The sequence below is a fragment of the Anser cygnoides genome, chromosome 17 (genome assembly GCF_040182565.1).
Source record: "Anser cygnoides isolate HZ-2024a breed goose chromosome 17, Taihu_goose_T2T_genome, whole genome shotgun sequence".
Taxonomy (NCBI): domain Eukaryota; kingdom Metazoa; phylum Chordata; class Aves; order Anseriformes; family Anatidae; genus Anser; species Anser cygnoides.
In genome coordinates, this window is record NC_089889.1 from 7,388,553 (window position 1) to 7,404,865 (window position 16,313).

Genomic DNA, 16,313 nt, shown 5'->3' on the forward strand with positions numbered 1-16,313 from the left:
GAATATTCTCAAGTGCATTTCCATAGGTAATTTGTTAGTCTGTTGGAACATGCAAAGTGATTTCTCCCTACTTCTTGACGCTGCACCTCAGCCTCCTTGGCTGAAGATTTCCATCCAATGGCATAGCCACCACCACTGAAAAGGAATCCGCATGGCTTCCCTTCTCTCCAGGGGGAAACCTGCCATCCAGAGCACATCCAGCACCTCCCAGGGCCCAGCCCTTACCCGTGACTTGACAAAAAACAGCAGCCAGGCACACCGAAAGCCCTGCCACTACCCGAGCTGCTCCTTGCCCAATCAGTTTGATGCATAAAGACATAAGAAGCCTAAAAGTATTTTTCCTTCAGCATCCTGTTTATTGATTTAGCAGAGAGCTGACACAGATGTACAGTTCTGGAGACAAGCTGTAATGCAATCCCTTCATCTGCTGTCACTCAGGATCACGCAAGCTGGCTGCTGCCTGAAGGCGAGGAGTGGCCACCCTGCTCATTTTGGGGCTGCCGAACACTGCAGCCGCTCACATGGCCCTCATTAGGGAGGCACCCCCAGCCTACTGCAGGTTTAAAACAGTTGCCAGACACCAAGGGAGAAAGCTGCAGAGCACATCATCCACCCTGTCCACAAGTCAGCATCGTCACCCACCGGTGAGATATTGCTGGGAACGGGTCTGTTTGCAGAAGGAGGGGAGGGGGAATTAAATAGGCAAAGTTTGGGTCAGAGTGACAAGGAACGTAATCAGAAAAGAGCACAGATGAAATGCAATGAGTTCTACAGATAATTCAGGGCAAATTAAAGCATCTGAAATCCTACTGAGAGCCACTGATTTGGAATTATGAAGTTAACTTACAGCAATCATTTTCTATATGAAAGCAATTACGGATGGGTTAAAAGCTTCTGCTATTATGGATTGTGTATGGCTGCCACAGAGGGTTCAGTCTCCCCAGATGAAATTTTAGCCTTCATGAAAAGCCACTATATCCTGTATGCCAAATCTTGTTCACCCATCAGAAAGTCATTGAGCATTATCCATTTTATTAACCAATGCAAATGCAAACACAGCCAGGGAGAGGTAGATAGGGAACATCCTGCTCGCCAATAAGACATACACACACAAATCACCATGGTTCACTTCCCAAAATAATCACACAAGCTCAAACACACAGCTGTGATGAATGGCAAATTTCCAAGTCTTAATGCATCAGAAAGCAGAACTGTTGTTTGAAGTGGTCATCTCTTGAAAGAAAGGGAAAAGTCAAGGGAAAGCGTGGGAGAAACCTGCAAGCACGGAGCCACCCCCAGGAAAGCCTGGCAGGAGATCCACCAGCCACGGTGTCACAGCCACTGGGCAGGTGACAACTGAACTCACCATCCATAGTGAGATGAAACCACTCAGAGGGTTTGTCCACAACCCGTGCCCAAGGAGAGGCAGCCCACCTTCTGGCCAAGGCAGTGGTGGAAAACATCAGCCTGTCTTGTGGCTCACCTTCACCAGGAGGAGTAAAGGGGTCAGCTGGGGTCTGACGGCACAGCCCTACCTGGGAGGGACAATCAACATCTTCTCCATCAGCCGAGAGCCAGCTTCTCACCAGCCTCGCTGCCTGCACCAGCCCTGGTCCCAGGTTTGCCCAGCTCACAACCAGAGCAGATGAAACCACTCACCCAAACAAACTGTTCTCCTGAGCCTCTTCCTTCGTTTTTCTTAATTGGGCTTTATTTCTTGTTTGGTGGTTTCTGTGCTGTTAAGCAAGTTCACAGACCTTGTTTCTGGAATGACAATGAGGTTTTGGTTGAGATGTGCATGGTGATGAGCTGAGCATGCAAGGGTACATCTATTGCATATCTTCCTAGAGGAGAGTCAGAAAAAGGGAAAGAAGGGGAACCCACCAGAGACCTGCTGGAAACCAAGTGCTCACACAGGTGATCCGTCAGTAGGTGCTATAGTGTGAATATTTGGATTCCTCCTGCTGCAAAGGAGGTGACAGCAGGAGAAGGACGAAGGGACAGCCTGGCTCCTGGGCCAGCCCCTAGCAGTTTGGTGAGGCTAGCAGGGCAGGGAGGCTCTTGCTCTGCACCAGCCAAGCTGGCAAGGGAATCAATACAAGATGGCCAGTACAGGTCCATAATTGATGTTAGCTACCAAGTTTTATTTATTATAACTCAGATGGTTATAATAACAGGGCACTGAACTAAGCAGCGTTGGAAAGACAATGAGAAAGCAAAACTTGCTGCATAATGCACGCGAAGGAAAGCCACAGTGTTGACAGTAAGAGCTAGATGCTGGTTAGAGAGGTTGAAGGCAAAAATCCTCATTGGATTCAGCAGTGCCCAGACTGAATCCTAACAAGGAGACCAAGCTGCTTCTCATTACAGAGAGCCTCTGCTCCCTTTTTCCTGGCAGCCCCCCAAATCCTGCTCCTCTCATTCAACCCAGGCAGAGATTTTTTAGCAGGAGGGCTCTAAGCCTGGCCCCAAGGTTCCCCCAAAGGCATTTCTGTGCCCTTTTCAATTACATTAATGGAAGAATGTCTCTAAGCATGTCACATATAGCCAGCCCAGGTAAGTGATGCCCAGATAAGTGATGCCAAGCACCCTCATGGATTCCCCAAGGCCATAGAGAAAGTCCATGGCAAAGCCCAGCTCTTGCCACTTTCCACAGCCAACATAATTCTTCCTGCAGCTCCTGGCCTTTGGGCAGCTTTTTGTGCTTGTTCCCTGCCCGGGTTCCTGAACCAAAGGTAAAGGTGGTAAGTGGAACAGATTTGCACTCCTAGAAATCCTGTGCTTAGATGGATTTAGATCCAAGAATCCTCTTTTCCCATGCAAAAAGCTCACTTCAGAGAGATCTTTCAGGGAGGGATCCCAAAGGTGGCCATAAAAAATGGAAAATGCTCACTGAGAAGCAACAGGAAGACAAACCCTACCCTTTTCCCCTTGAGCTCACCTTTTCTATGAAAGTTTCCCATGGCATACACAACACAAGAAATTGCACCTATTTAGCACTATTGATCCAGCTTACTTCAGTAACAAACCACATTAAGTTAAAATCAATACCAGCCACTCTTAAACTGATTTAGGAGTGTCCACACAAAGGGGCTCACGCCAATTCAGACAGATCTGTTTTGTAACCAATTTAGTTAAAACGTGCGATCCAGGGGTTGAGCTGTGCTCTGAATGACTTAAAGGCATTAACTCAAGTTTCATCGATAGCTCCCAATGGGGAGGACACCAAAGGCCAAGAGTCGCTGACCAACATCCATCTTTCTTGGCAAAACGTAAGGTCTCCACGGTTCCAAAAGCCAGAGACCTAGGGAGAAACCCAAAGACCTGGGGCTAAGCTATTTCTGTGGCACAAACTTTGCATCAAACAAATAAAATTAAAAAAAGAAAGGTTCTTGAGCCATACAGATCAGAAAGATGCATTTTTATCCCTCTCCCTGGAATATTTACTCTGGGGCTGCATGAATCACAGACAGCTTTGCCCACCATAAATCCACCAGTGCTGTGCTTTGCAGTTCATTTTGCTGCAGCATCAAAGCAACCGAGGTTAGGAGATGTAACATGAGAGAGGGTTTCTGAGTGCTGTATATCACAGCAGCCTGGTTGTGTTTTGACACCGTTTGCTGGTTTAATATCTAAGGGTCTGCGTGTGTGTGGAAGAGGCTTGAGGTGAGCACCAGGGAGTGAAGCACAAATTTTATCATACCCCATGACATCATAGCATCACAGGCTGCCCTTTGAGCTGGGCTGTAAATCTGCTTAACAGGAACAGAGGAACAAGGATTCTTACTGCAAATGAGATGAGGCTTTAACGTTTAATCAAGTGAAAGCTCAGGGGTCTCCATCAGATACCAGCCCTGGCAGCTGGTGGACAGACCACAAGGAAACCATGTTGGGTGCTGTCCCCTTAACTGCTGACAAACCAAGGGGGAAAAATAATAATTGATTATTATTTAAGGCTTGAACTTCAGAGGGAAATTTCATATAAACTGCCCTGAATAAGTCAGGACATCAGGATTTTTGAAGCAAAAGATTTTGGCCTCAGCAACACCAGTTAATCTATGACAGAGCAGAGAAGAAGGCTTCCCCCTCCCATACTTATTTGCTGGGATATAAGAAAAATGAGACCTGTCTGGAGAGATGGGCACAATGAGCAAGATTCCAGCACACTGGACATCAAGAAATCCTTCAGTGAAAGAAGATAGTTCTAACTCTAGCTGTCATAAAGATGAAAAAAATAATAAAGCATTGTTTGATTTTTAAAACCAGAACTTTATGGATGTTCCTGGGTTCACAATGGTAACAGGGCATGGGAGAGGTTCCAGGGCACCCACCTGGTACTGCAGGGCCAACAGGGCTAACCTCCTGCCCAGTCCTTCCACCCAAGTAACCAATACTTCCACCTCTAGTCCCCACAAAGCTCCCTGCTCATTTATTCCTCCCCCTGCCACCTTTCTCCCCACTCTCCGCCTGAAGCCACAGGCATCATTTCTCAGCCTTACTCATTACCTTGGGAAGCCAGGATCAGCCAACCCACTAAAATTCCTCTGAAAGGCAGAAAACGCCACACTTCACTACTGCTTATCCACCTACAAAATGTGCATGTTCAGGCATCTTCGCTCCTAAGCTCTTTTTTAGAGCCTGCCATTCAAAAGCGGTTTGGGGTTTAAGTTTCAGGCTGTAATTCTGCAGAGCTTTGTGATGTTCTGGATACCTGGGAAAGGTTTGCAAATCCTTTTCCCTGGTGTTACCAGGTAATAATTTGTTGCACAGAAAGGTTCAAGAATCCTACTTAGGTTGCTGAATTAAACACAGCACTGTTTTAGGAACTGAGTTGAACCATTTTCTCCCCTCCTTTAAAGCCTCGGGCACTCTAGCTTTAACCTTCTGTTTCATAAAAATTACAAGAATGGGTCTTCTCCCAGAGTGAATAAACAAGGCAAAGAAAACATCTTCCCTGCTTCGCTGTTGGGTACAGAGGCGAGGCAGGATGAATCCCCGAGCCCTGGGGCCACCAAGGCAGCAGGCACTCGGGTCACAGGAGCCGGGCAGGGCTGGCACACACTCCCCCAGCTCCAGGGGGCAGGATTTCCCCAAAACATGGACCAGCCCCTCTGTATCTGCGTGTTTCCCCATTAGCTGCTGCATCCTCACACTGGAAGCAAACCCATACGGGAAGAACAGCTCATGCCTTTCCCTGAAACTACACTAAAAACCCGATTAGCAGGCAAAAGGCTGGCTTGCTCCAGGGAGCACGATGGAACTGGGAGGGCTGGAATCTGTCACCAGGTTTAGTACTCAGGCTGAAGGACAGAGCCACCGCTGTGATGTCCTATGACAAGTTTCGGATCAAGAACTCTGACTATGGGGCCCTGATTGCCATCAGGATGGTATCGGCCAGGAAAGCCAGCACGCATCCCACGCGGCCATTTGAGGTCCTCCCTGCAACAGAGAACTAAAGAAAACCCTACCTGGTGGGTGCTGTGGTGCAGGGAGACACGGATGAAGAGGCTTTCTCTGGTGAGCACGCACAAATTAAACATTTTCCTGCCCCCAAAGCACTGGTCCCTGTGGCATCCCCATGCAGGACGTGCATGGGAACGGGATGCTGCTCAGGGACAGGACCACCAAGAGGGTCACGCTGGTGGTGAGCACAGCAAGGCAGCTGGTGTTGCTTAGAGTAGTGATACGTGGAGAACAAGAGTTAATGAACCCACACCCTTATCTGCACAGAGCCCACATCTGGAGAAGCTTTTACCCCTGTGATTTATATCTTCAGTGGCAATTGCTAAAGCCACATGACTATTTAAGTGCCTGCACCAATGATGGTGAGAAGGTGGCGTTTAGTCCTTCTCGTCTTTGAGCACAAGTGGGTTTTTGCAGTGCCAGATGCACTTTGCAACAGGAAGACTTAAAACCCAGTTGCAAAATACACTGGGTGCAGTGATAAGAGACTCATTTGTTTCTCCCGCCAGCTGATGGGGGCAGCAAGGCTCCTGCCACCCCGCTGACTCTGCTTGCTCTGCCCCTGCTCCCCCATGCTGCACGGGACATCCCTGCGGTGCTCCGGCACAAATCCCCATGCATGGGCCCCGAGCCCCCTTCCAGCCTCCGTGGTATTTACAGCCAGCCTGTAATTCTGTTTGGTTCTTGGAAAATGCCACAAACCGAGTCATTTCTGCATTATCCCTGCAAAAGCAATGACAAAATAAGAAAAGAGATTGGGGTTTGTGGTTTCAAAGGCAGCGCTTAAGTGCCTATCGACCACATCCTCACAGCCCTTTCTGCTCTACATCTCCAATAGAAGTTAAATACGTCTGAGCCTTCCTGCAGTCCCCTCACAGCCAAATCTCACCCAAAGCAAACAACACGTTTTGAGCCCCAGGTCAGAAGGAAAGCCAGGGATGCTCCAAGGGTCAGGGTAAGGGGGGAGGAGGGAAGGACGCCCCTTCTTGCCATGATACTGCCACGATTCAGGAAGGCAGCGCAGAAGAGGTTGCAGGAGAGGCAGAGGCTGTGCCTGCTGTCCCCAGTTAACTCTCCCAGCTCTGCCCTGGCTGCCCCAGCCTGCCGGGCATCCCTGGAGGCCACGAGGGCTCATAAGCGCCCTGGCTGTGAGTCAGCAGCCCAGCGGAAGGCAGCAAGCAGCTCAAGGGCGCCTGCTTCTATCTGCAGCCCTGCCACTGATTCAGCGTGAGAGATTAAGAAAGTAGCTTTACCACATCCTGGCAATATGGGGATTTAAAAAAAAAAGAGACATTTGTTTAATCAGGATTTGCAGAGCACTGAGATACCCTGGCACCAGTAAGTGCGGGCTATCACCACCACACGCTGATCGCCAGGTGACCAGGTGCACGCAGCACAAGGCTCTGTGCCTCAGTCACAGCCCCGATGTGTGCTGCTGGAGGTGCCACCCTACCTGTACAACACTCCGCCCAGGGTGTGAGCACACCTGGGACACGCGGCAGGATCAGGCCTTTGTGGTCATCCTTGGCTCACTGGGCTGATGCGCCTTGCACCAGAGGCTGAGCACCAGGGGAAGTGGAGTTTCTGCCACTGTCCTACCACAAAACTAAACCATGGCATCTTCTCCCCCTTACCTTCTAAGCAATAACCATGAGAGAGAGGATTTATTGCTTTTTAACAAGTGCCACAGGACATCCATTTCATTAATTTACACAGGAGGCATGGGGGGGCAGTTCAATAAATTCTCCCAGACTATTGCTTTGAAACAAACAACCCTGCATACCCGGCCTGGGGATGTCACAGCAGAGGCTTTTATCCAAATGAGCTATGTTTGCCATGGAATGACTAAAATGCTTCAAGAAAAAAAAAAAAAAAAAAAAAGGAAAAAAGAGGGTGGAGAGAGAAGCCGCTCCCCACAAAAGGCAACGTATCCCTGGCACATTGTTTGAACTCCCAGTGGCGTATTAAAAAAATAAAAATAAAACCCCTCTGAACCACAGCTGCATCCTCAGTTGCACTGCTGTGTTATTATAGCTCTGAGGGAGAATAGCATTTGCTCATCTTTTTCTTCTCCCTCCACCCAAGGAGGAGAGCATGTTCGTTTCCAACACCACCGTTTAGCAGGCGGCCAGCACAGCTCCACGTCCTCGGGGCTGCAGGGAAAGAGGGGCTCAGGGGGGTGGCTTCAGGAGGGGACCTCTTGCAGTGCCTTTAGTGGCCAGGCTGAGCAAGGGAAGGCAGCGCGTCCCCCCCCGGCACAGCAGGGCTGCAGATGTGAGCAGTGAATACGAAATCCTGCCTGAGACCGCAGCACTTCTACAACAATAGAAATAAATAGCTCCACATTTGTTTGTTTAGCTAGCTTCACTTGTGAGGGATTCGCTCTGTGCCACTGACGAGGACACAGGGATGAGAGGCAGGTGGCCCCGTAGACCCCGCTCCTGCTAACACCAATCCCTGCTGGGATGCTCGGTGCCCTCCCCACTGCAGCACCCCAGAAAACCCATAGGAGCAGCTCCAGCAAGGATAAAGAAACACTTTTGCCCCATAAAAAGGATGCAGCTGGGCTGGGGCTGTCACAGTGCCTCTGAGCCCCTTCCTCACACAGACAGCTCACATCATCAGAAGCAGCGGCACAGAGACACTAAAGCAGCACAGGCAGAAGGAAGGAGTGGTGAAATGCCAATCAAGGTTACCCAGCTGGTCTACAGCAAAGCCAGAACATGAAGTTTTATCTACTGGCACCTACTGTAACACTAGTTTCCATTAGATTATGGCATAACGACTTGCTCTTTAATTGCACAAGCTTCAGGCTTCCCAGTTCACCTTTCCATTTCGTATCATTGCTTCTGCAGAAAGCAAACCAGAGGCAGCCAAATCCCAACGTGTGCAAACACATCCTTACCCTTGCCATCCAGAAGAACATATCAAACAAATGTGACATCAGTAGCTCAGGCACATACTGTTCTCTCCCCGTGCTAGCCTCTGCGTTTTATCAGGAACAAACCTTTCATTTGCACACCTATCTCCAAGATCCAGATCAGAGGCTTTGTCTCTCCTTGTGCTAAAAACACTGATAGGCAATGATGGTGAAGCTTGGAGAGCAAAACAAAAAGATGTAGCAGAGTTAGCTGATCCAAAGCTGGAGACAAACAGACTCACCTGTGCTCCAGGCCCAGCTGAGGCTTGTTTCAGGACCAGGATTCAAGCTGCAGAAAGTCAGCATCAGGTTGAAGGCTCCCAGTTCTCAGGAGAACCAGCCAGGCAGTGGGGAGTATCCAACCTGCAGGGGAGGAACACTGCTGCAAAACTTCCCAAAGCACACAGCTGCATTTTAAATGTGCTCCATGTGCCTCTTGGGAACCACTTCCATTTCCTCCAGCCCAATATACTCCTTTTCATGGTTTTGTACATCATTGCCAGAAAGTGAACTGCAGCCTAGACCCATACGTGAGGGATTTTCCCCTTCAGGCCCTGTGCATCTTCCCTTGGGTCTTCACAGCTTGCGGGCACAGGCAGCAGCTCCTGTCCTCTGCAACCCCTGAAGGCAAACATTGAAGGGAGAGCTTGCAAGCATTTGTTTAAACAATTGGCAAATACACAGCTGTTATCAGAAAGTGTTCATTCTGATCTGTTTTGCCATCAGATAAGATGAAAAACACAGGGGTCTGTTCAAGAGTGTACAAAAATACATTTTTGGCCAATAATTACTTTTTAAAGTTTCTAGTTATAAAAAGGGAGGATTTTTTATGAAGAGTTTTTTCCAGTGGTTTTCCAGGACTTGTTTATAAAAGCTTTCCATGAACACCAATATTTCCACTGCCTCTGATTTCTACAGTGCCCATCGCTGCGTTGTCTGAGCACCTCATAAGTCCCAATTAACATCAGCCACCCCCAGAGGTAAGAGCAGATCAATAACCCCACCTCAGCTACAGGCAAATCCATATGGACACCTTGTAATACTACGGAGTGCTACCAGATCTGAACCCCAAATGGCTGTCTCTCAGCCCCGAAGTCAATCCTACTGATTTGTCTCCCTCCCCAACTCCTCCCCATGTTCTAACACTGATCCCATCACCACTCCCTTGTAACTTTTACTGGGCTGATCTACGTGGGAGCCATAAGATAACCAACTGCTGATACTCTCATCTCTCCAGCACAGGCTGGAGCACAGATGGATTATTCGGTTAGCTGCTATCACGCACACCTACAGCACGGCAAGGGGACAGACATCCTGATACAGAGCCTCACCCTTTCAGCTGCCCCAAAGCTCCTGCAAGATATCAGCTGGGATTTGACCTTGTAGCCCCTTGGGCACAGGGCACTCTAATGCTGCTTTTAGAGAGACAGCATTACACAGCCATATCATGCAAAAATAATACTAACAGTTATGTGTTATAAGCAAAAAGCAATGCGAGATTAAGACTACCCGTACCTCGCCCTACAGCAGCCTCATCAGGGAGTTTCAGGCTCACAGAATTGCAAGCACATGGATTTATTCTCCCTCTGACCCTCCCAAAAGAGGGTGTCCTAGCTTATAAAGCCCCCTCCCCCCAAGGTAACATATGCTACCTTACTCTTTTCCATCCAGGCAATCACCAAAGCCTCATCCAAAGCAAGGGACCCCGACCCACAGCCACCCCCCAGGCTGAGAGCTGATCCCAGAGCAGCCCAGAAATCCCAGCTCCCCAGCTCCTGCCAACCAGCCTGGGGGCTTCTTCTACAGCCTTAAGACGGAGATTGCCAGAACCTCTTCTGCTGACCACAGCCACCTGTCCCTGCTCTCCTCGTTCATTACAAACGAGATACACCCCAGCCAATTAGCTAATAATTAAACCCAACTTCCAAAGCTCAGGAGCTTTTAGGACCCCAGCTCCCAAGCTAAGTCGAAGCCTCCTTCCAGCCAGCCACCCGTGGGCTGAACTGCCGAGTGTGTTTGGGTCTCGGGGGGCTGCCGTGCAGTCAGTGCCCACCCTGCCCGTGGCCAGGCGATGCACGATGTGTGGGCTGTGAATTCCCCGGCCCCATGCTCGCCTCGCTTGCTGTTCTCCCCTTTTATTCCCTCCTCGCTGCGACAGATAAACACCAGCGCCAGCAACCAGAGCTCTTGGTCTCCTGCCAGAGTCTCTTCCTCCCTGCAAGTTGTCCATAGGGAGGTTTGGGACACCAGCCTTTGCTCTGCTGGTTTTTATTTCCAGTCCCTGACCTCCAGGCTCCCCAGTCCACGTGCAGCTCCGTGCCCGCTGCCTGCCTTCGTGGGACGTGCGGTTTCCCTCACCTGCTCATTTGACAAGCTGTAAGCCTGCTGTTTGCTAAGCTTAGAGATTATTCTGCCAGCCAGGAAACCATGTGAGATCGGTGGCAAGACCTGAACTGAAAACAAAACTCGAGACAAAAGCGTTCAGAGAGGCTGCAAAACGGCTCTGATTAGCAGCAGGCGACAAAGAGGCTTTCACAGGCAGCACACGCTGCCCTCCGTTAGCTGTCAGTGCAGAACGAATTTGCTGAACTTGGGAGCCAAAGGAAAAGGAAAAAAAAGAGCTTGATTCAAAGAGCAAATCCTACCAAACTTGGGCTGGGAGGCAGGGCGGGGGGCGGCACGGCTGAGGCTCAGCCTCCGCTCCCTGTCCTCCAGCTGCCCCGGGATTGCTCCTCATATTCCTCCCACTGGAGCGGCACGTGGACGTGCAGTGACTCGGATTAATTGCCTACAAAAAGCAGCCAGCACTTCCCTGCTCTCCCAGCCCTTGGCCTGACAGCAGTGAGGGCGATGGGGCCAGGGTCCCTTTGGTGCCCGGGCTGGGACAGGAAACGGCTGCTGGTCAGCAGGACGCGAGGGCCCCGAGGTAAAAGCAGAAACGTTTTAATAAGAAATGTGCCTCTGAGTCACGATGCTCCAGGGACCAGCGTATTGCCAGGGCTTATCCACCAGCCTTGCTCGGGGACTTTCTTAAGGTCAGGATCTGGGCTTAAAATTGCCCATCTGTGAACAGAATAAACACTTGGTCATGTTTGCTCGCTCAGGCTAGAGGTGATTCACTCGTAATAGCTTTCAGAGGGAAAATTATGTGAGTAATACTTTGAGAAAGAAGGTATGAAAAATACAGAGAGGGAAATTTGTGATGTATTTAATAATCATGAGCACTCGCAGAATCATGATCCTCTTACAGAGCCGCTTCCAACACTCACAATTATTTGATTGCGCTGCTCTGGAGCGTGCTAACCCTAAAATGTTCAGCAAATACATTTGTGTCACTCAGTCCTATCTGTGTTTAGAGAGCATCTTGGAGCACACATTAAACACTTCAGCTGCTAAAGCGAGTGTCAGCTCTGTCCCAGGAGCCTCTGAAGTAAATGATGTCGTTAACCACATCACGGGAATACCCGTATTCATCTCCCGGCTCTCTGCAAACCCGGTTTGCAACACCAGAGCCGCAGGTGTTGAAGCAGGCACATCGGCACATTGGCACATCGGCACATTGGCAGCGGCTCGCAGCAGTTGAGTCTGGCAGAGTAATCGCAGCCTGATGCATCTGCCCGCCCCTGTCCCACGCGATGGCTTCAAATGGGCAGCCAGAGGTACAAAAGCACCCGGTGCTGGGTTAATTCCCCAGGAGCAGTAGCTGAGGTTACTGGTGACAGCTTCCAGCAGCACCCATCTGTATGTCCCGGAGCCTCGGGCAGCAGCAGGGAGGCCGGGCAGGCTCCCTGTGGCTGCAGGGCTGTTGGGTTCCTCCAGCTCTTCTGGCCTCTGCAGGTACAATTGCTTCTTAGGAGGTGTCCTGTTCTTACTAACATGTATAAAAATGCATCCTGCTCTCCCATTCCTTGTTTCCATACATCTGTCTATGTTTTGTGCGGGGACACCGAGGGATGTGCTGTACTTCCAGCAGGCACTCTAGGAAGCTTGGCAAGGGCAGCAGGCTCTGGTTTTCCCTGGCCACCAGCATGGGATGAATGACTCCACAAGGCAAGCTGCTGTCACAAACCTTCAGGGCAGTCCCTAGGGACAGCGCTTTGGAAGTGAGCACATGCAGGTATTTGGGTTCTGCTTTCCTGGGGTGGATGAAGAGTAAACAGGCTATAGGCAACTCCGAGAGGGCAAGCAAAATCTCTGGGACCACAACAGGGAGCTGGAGCCAGCTGAGGGTCGGTGATGCTTGTCTTCATAAACTGTGGGTCCGCGCTGTGCTCGGGGCCACCCTGGGTGCAGGAGCGAGATGCTCAGCTCCCAGCCTCCAGCTCCTCCTCGCTGCCCCTGCCACTTTGCACCAGGAGGCCTTGCTCACGCTGCGCAGCACTAGGACTCCTGCCACGGCTGTAATGTAATTTTGCATGTGTTAATTTCATTTCTTGGCTTTGCTTAATATCAAGTTGTTATTCTGCTGAGATCGTAACCAGGAACGGGTGAAGCTGGTTCTGAGAAAACAGTCAAGCCCATGCCTTTCATTTCCCCTCTCCTCCCAGCTGCCGTGACCTTTGCCCATTATTAGAACCAAAATTGAAATAAGCCTTCTCTTTCTGAGGCTCTGAAATGCTCAGCTCTGAGTCAAATTTATGAAACAAGGGAACTGATTCAGACGGCCACAAGCTATTGTTTCAGTTCCACCTTAAAGCGGTTCCAGCTCTGTCAGCTCTTTTCTTTCCTCTTAAAATGCGACTGGGAGCAGCCCAGCCAGAGGCCAGCTGGCACAGGGAGCCCCCACCACCCCAGACCCTCGGAGCTCCTCTCCCTGCGCCGCCACAGAGGGGACAGATCCTGCCCATCGCCACCCCGCTAGGAAACCAGCACCGAGCTGGGAGGCTCTTGAGGCACAAGCTGTCCTTTGGAGCAGAGGGAGACCACTTCATGGTGCTGCCGGCTCCCAAAGCAGCCAGAGGCTGGAGCTTTGTCCCCTGGAGAAGTAAAGTCCCACTCGTAGGGCTGCACAGCTCAGTTCGCCCACCGCAGCACGCCTGCTGCCAGCAACCCCCACGGCAAACTCTGGCTATCAGTGCGGCTCGTGCAGCGCCTGGATGAGGACTAATTGCAGGGGTGTAAGCACTTTTTCCGATCTCGCCGTGTTTCTGAACCACAGGTTTGTACTGGTACAGCGACCTCGGTGCAGCCTCACCCATGCACACTTCTCCAGAGCAGGTAAGCCAAGCCCCAAGGGAAAAGGCTATTATGAGTCCTCTGAGTCACGGTTTGCCTTCTCCGGCTGTTCTTAAACCTGATACCGATCCATACTTCTGTTAAAAGCAGAAATTAAGCAGCTGAACAAGTAGCTGGGGAGGCACATTAAAGACTTCTTCATCAAAGGTGATTTCAAAATATTTTCCAACTCTGCCTTCTTTACTGTAAATACACCACCCAAGTTTCCAGGGGCCTTTGGGGTAAGAAGACTGGTGTTGTAAGGAAGCATCTGCTCTGCCAAAGCCTGACATTTGAGGAGCTCCTACTTGCAAAATAGTGCAGGCACCTGTTGTTTGTTTTGGCAATTCTGAAATCACAGCGTTCCCAGAGCCTCCACACAGGCACCGTCTGAGGGAGAGCTCTCGCTCTTGGTACTGGAAGACATCGTGTTATCTAAATAAAAAAAATCCTCAAGGTTTCTGAATGGTTTAGCAAAGACCGTGTGAAAAGAAATTCTTTGCAACTGTTAAATCGCCAAGATTCAGGACCAAAGGCCAAAAAAGTTGTCTGCTCTTGTCTTCACTGGAGGGAAAGGCTGCTAGCCATGACTGCGCTGGCACAGCTTCTGGTCACAGAGGTGGCTGTGGATGAGGGAAGGAGGGATTTGCCTTGAACCTACCCACCCCTTAGGTGTTTGCAGCCATTGACACTCAGGACGCCGTTCATCTCCGGGCCGTGACGGGCTCCAGCCAGGATGACCACCCAGGTCTGGACATTGAGGGGTGAACCCAGCCCTGCCTGGCACTGGGCAGAGCAGCCCACACCGCCGAGCAGAAAACTCCAATGCAGACAGAGCTCACGGCAGCTCCAGAGCGCAGGCGTAAGGTTTCTCATCTCCTTAGCATCTCCCAGGCCACAGGCTGCAGCCAGTAGGAGTTGCACCCACACAACCTGTTGGCAAAAAATCCAAAACAAAACAACAACAACAAACAGATGCTACAAACCAAGGTTTAAAGCAACTAAGAGCTAGTGCTTATTCATATGCAAGCCAGCGCAGATCTGTGCTGGTGCAGGACCCTGGCTTGGGGCAGGATCAGGGACTCTGCATCAGGTAGGGGTGGTGGGACATCATCTGCAAGGAGGCTTGTTGTGCTCTTAGCAAAACCAGCAACCCCCTGGATGTTAGCTGCGGAGTTGTGCATGAAATAACAAGCTGCTGCCTTAACTCCCAGCTTCGCGCCCAAAACATGTTTGTTTTGTATAGCTTTTATGTAGAAAATTTTTTCAGACACCCAAGACAGTTGTGATTACTCACCTTAATGTTCAGCATTTATCCATATCTCTCTCATGGTAGTTAACATACACAAGTCAGCCAGGCTTAGCAAATCTTTGCCCTTTTCTACATTATTGATCTGACATTTCCTCTGGAGTATTTCAACTGAGAATTAAATTAACGCCGTATCTATGGACATTACCTAGTTAAGACGGACCAGCTGCACAGACTGGCACACCCTTTGCTTAGTCAATCACAATCTTCTTTTTATTAATTCATGAAATCTCGTTGTTGTTTCTTAAAAGTGGAAGATGCTATTAGTAATGCTAATGAAAACTACCAGACTCATTACACCCCGCGCTCTCCCGCTCGCCCAGAAAGAGCCTTCCCTGTCCTGCAGAGGCCTGGCTCTGCTGTTCCCAGGCAATAACGACGTGTTGTTTGCTTTTCTCCAGACACTTCCCGGGAGAAGATCTGCCAAGATATTAACTGTGCCTTGGCCACGAGCACCAGCCCACTGCTAAATGTGGGGCATCTCCAGGGGTCCCCTGGATCAGCCCTGTCTTCATCCTGGCACCAGCAAGAAGGAAGCACGGCCGTGAAAGGCACCGTGTCAGCTCTTCCGCTCACTTCCCCTGTTCTCTTCTCAAGCTTAAACCATCAGGTTATTTCCATGGTTAAATATTCGTTTTTCCTTTTGCTTTCATGTCATTGCAGTGCCATTGAAGGATCGGCTGAAAAAAAAATCAAATGACTTAGAGAAAGATTGTTTGGCTTGAGGAAGAGGTGTCCTCAGCATAGACCCAACCGCCTTCCCGGTTTTATAGGGCTTTCTTTGGTATTTAATAAAGATTGCTGTTCTGACAATAAAGAGAAACATCTGCTGCCTTGTAAGTGTCTGGCCTGCTTTAACAGCCTTTATGTTTCCTTCTTGAGAGAACAGTTTGGATTGATTAAGACTCAAGCAAGTATTTTATACTTTGATACATCCCCAGCTCGTTGAAATCTTACCTGAAATCTTTTAAAACAAAACAACGCAAACCAAAATACTGCATTAAACGAAAGTCTGGAGGACACATGAAGGTCCAAAGACTTCAAAGAAGCACTTTCAAGGATGAAGGCTGGATCCAAAGACCTTTGTATTGCTCCAGCCACAAAAGAGGCCTTGGGATGGGGTCTGCACATTGTGCTGCACGCAGGCCAGGGCTTTGCTCCTGCGAAGCTCAGTGCTGAGGCCGAGTTTGTACGTGCAAACGTACAAAAAAAAACCTCATGCAGGCTAAGCAGGGGCAAGACCTTCAGGCTTTAACTCGGGCTGATCTACCCAGCCAAAGAGCAAAGCAGCCAGGAGCTACACATTGCCAGACGGAGCAGAGATGTCATGGGAAGCAGAGAGTGCTCTAACTGGGGCTTTGGACTGGAATGAGATGGGCTTACAGTTTATTTACAGGAAAAACTGTA

At 49.8% G+C, this 16,313-nt stretch overlaps 1 protein-coding gene across 3 annotated transcripts in view; it reads right to left on the reverse strand.

The window, feature by feature from the left end:
* GALNT9 (polypeptide N-acetylgalactosaminyltransferase 9) overlaps positions 1-16,313 on the reverse strand; it is a 586,151-nt gene that overhangs the window by 524,987 nt on the left and 44,851 nt on the right. For all 3 annotated transcript variants that reach the window (XM_066979038.1, XM_066979037.1, XM_066979045.1), the window contains exon 3: positions 8,626-8,746. The gene's annotated coding sequence lies outside the window, so the exon portion shown is untranslated. The remainder of the gene's footprint in view (positions 1-8,625; positions 8,747-16,313) is intronic.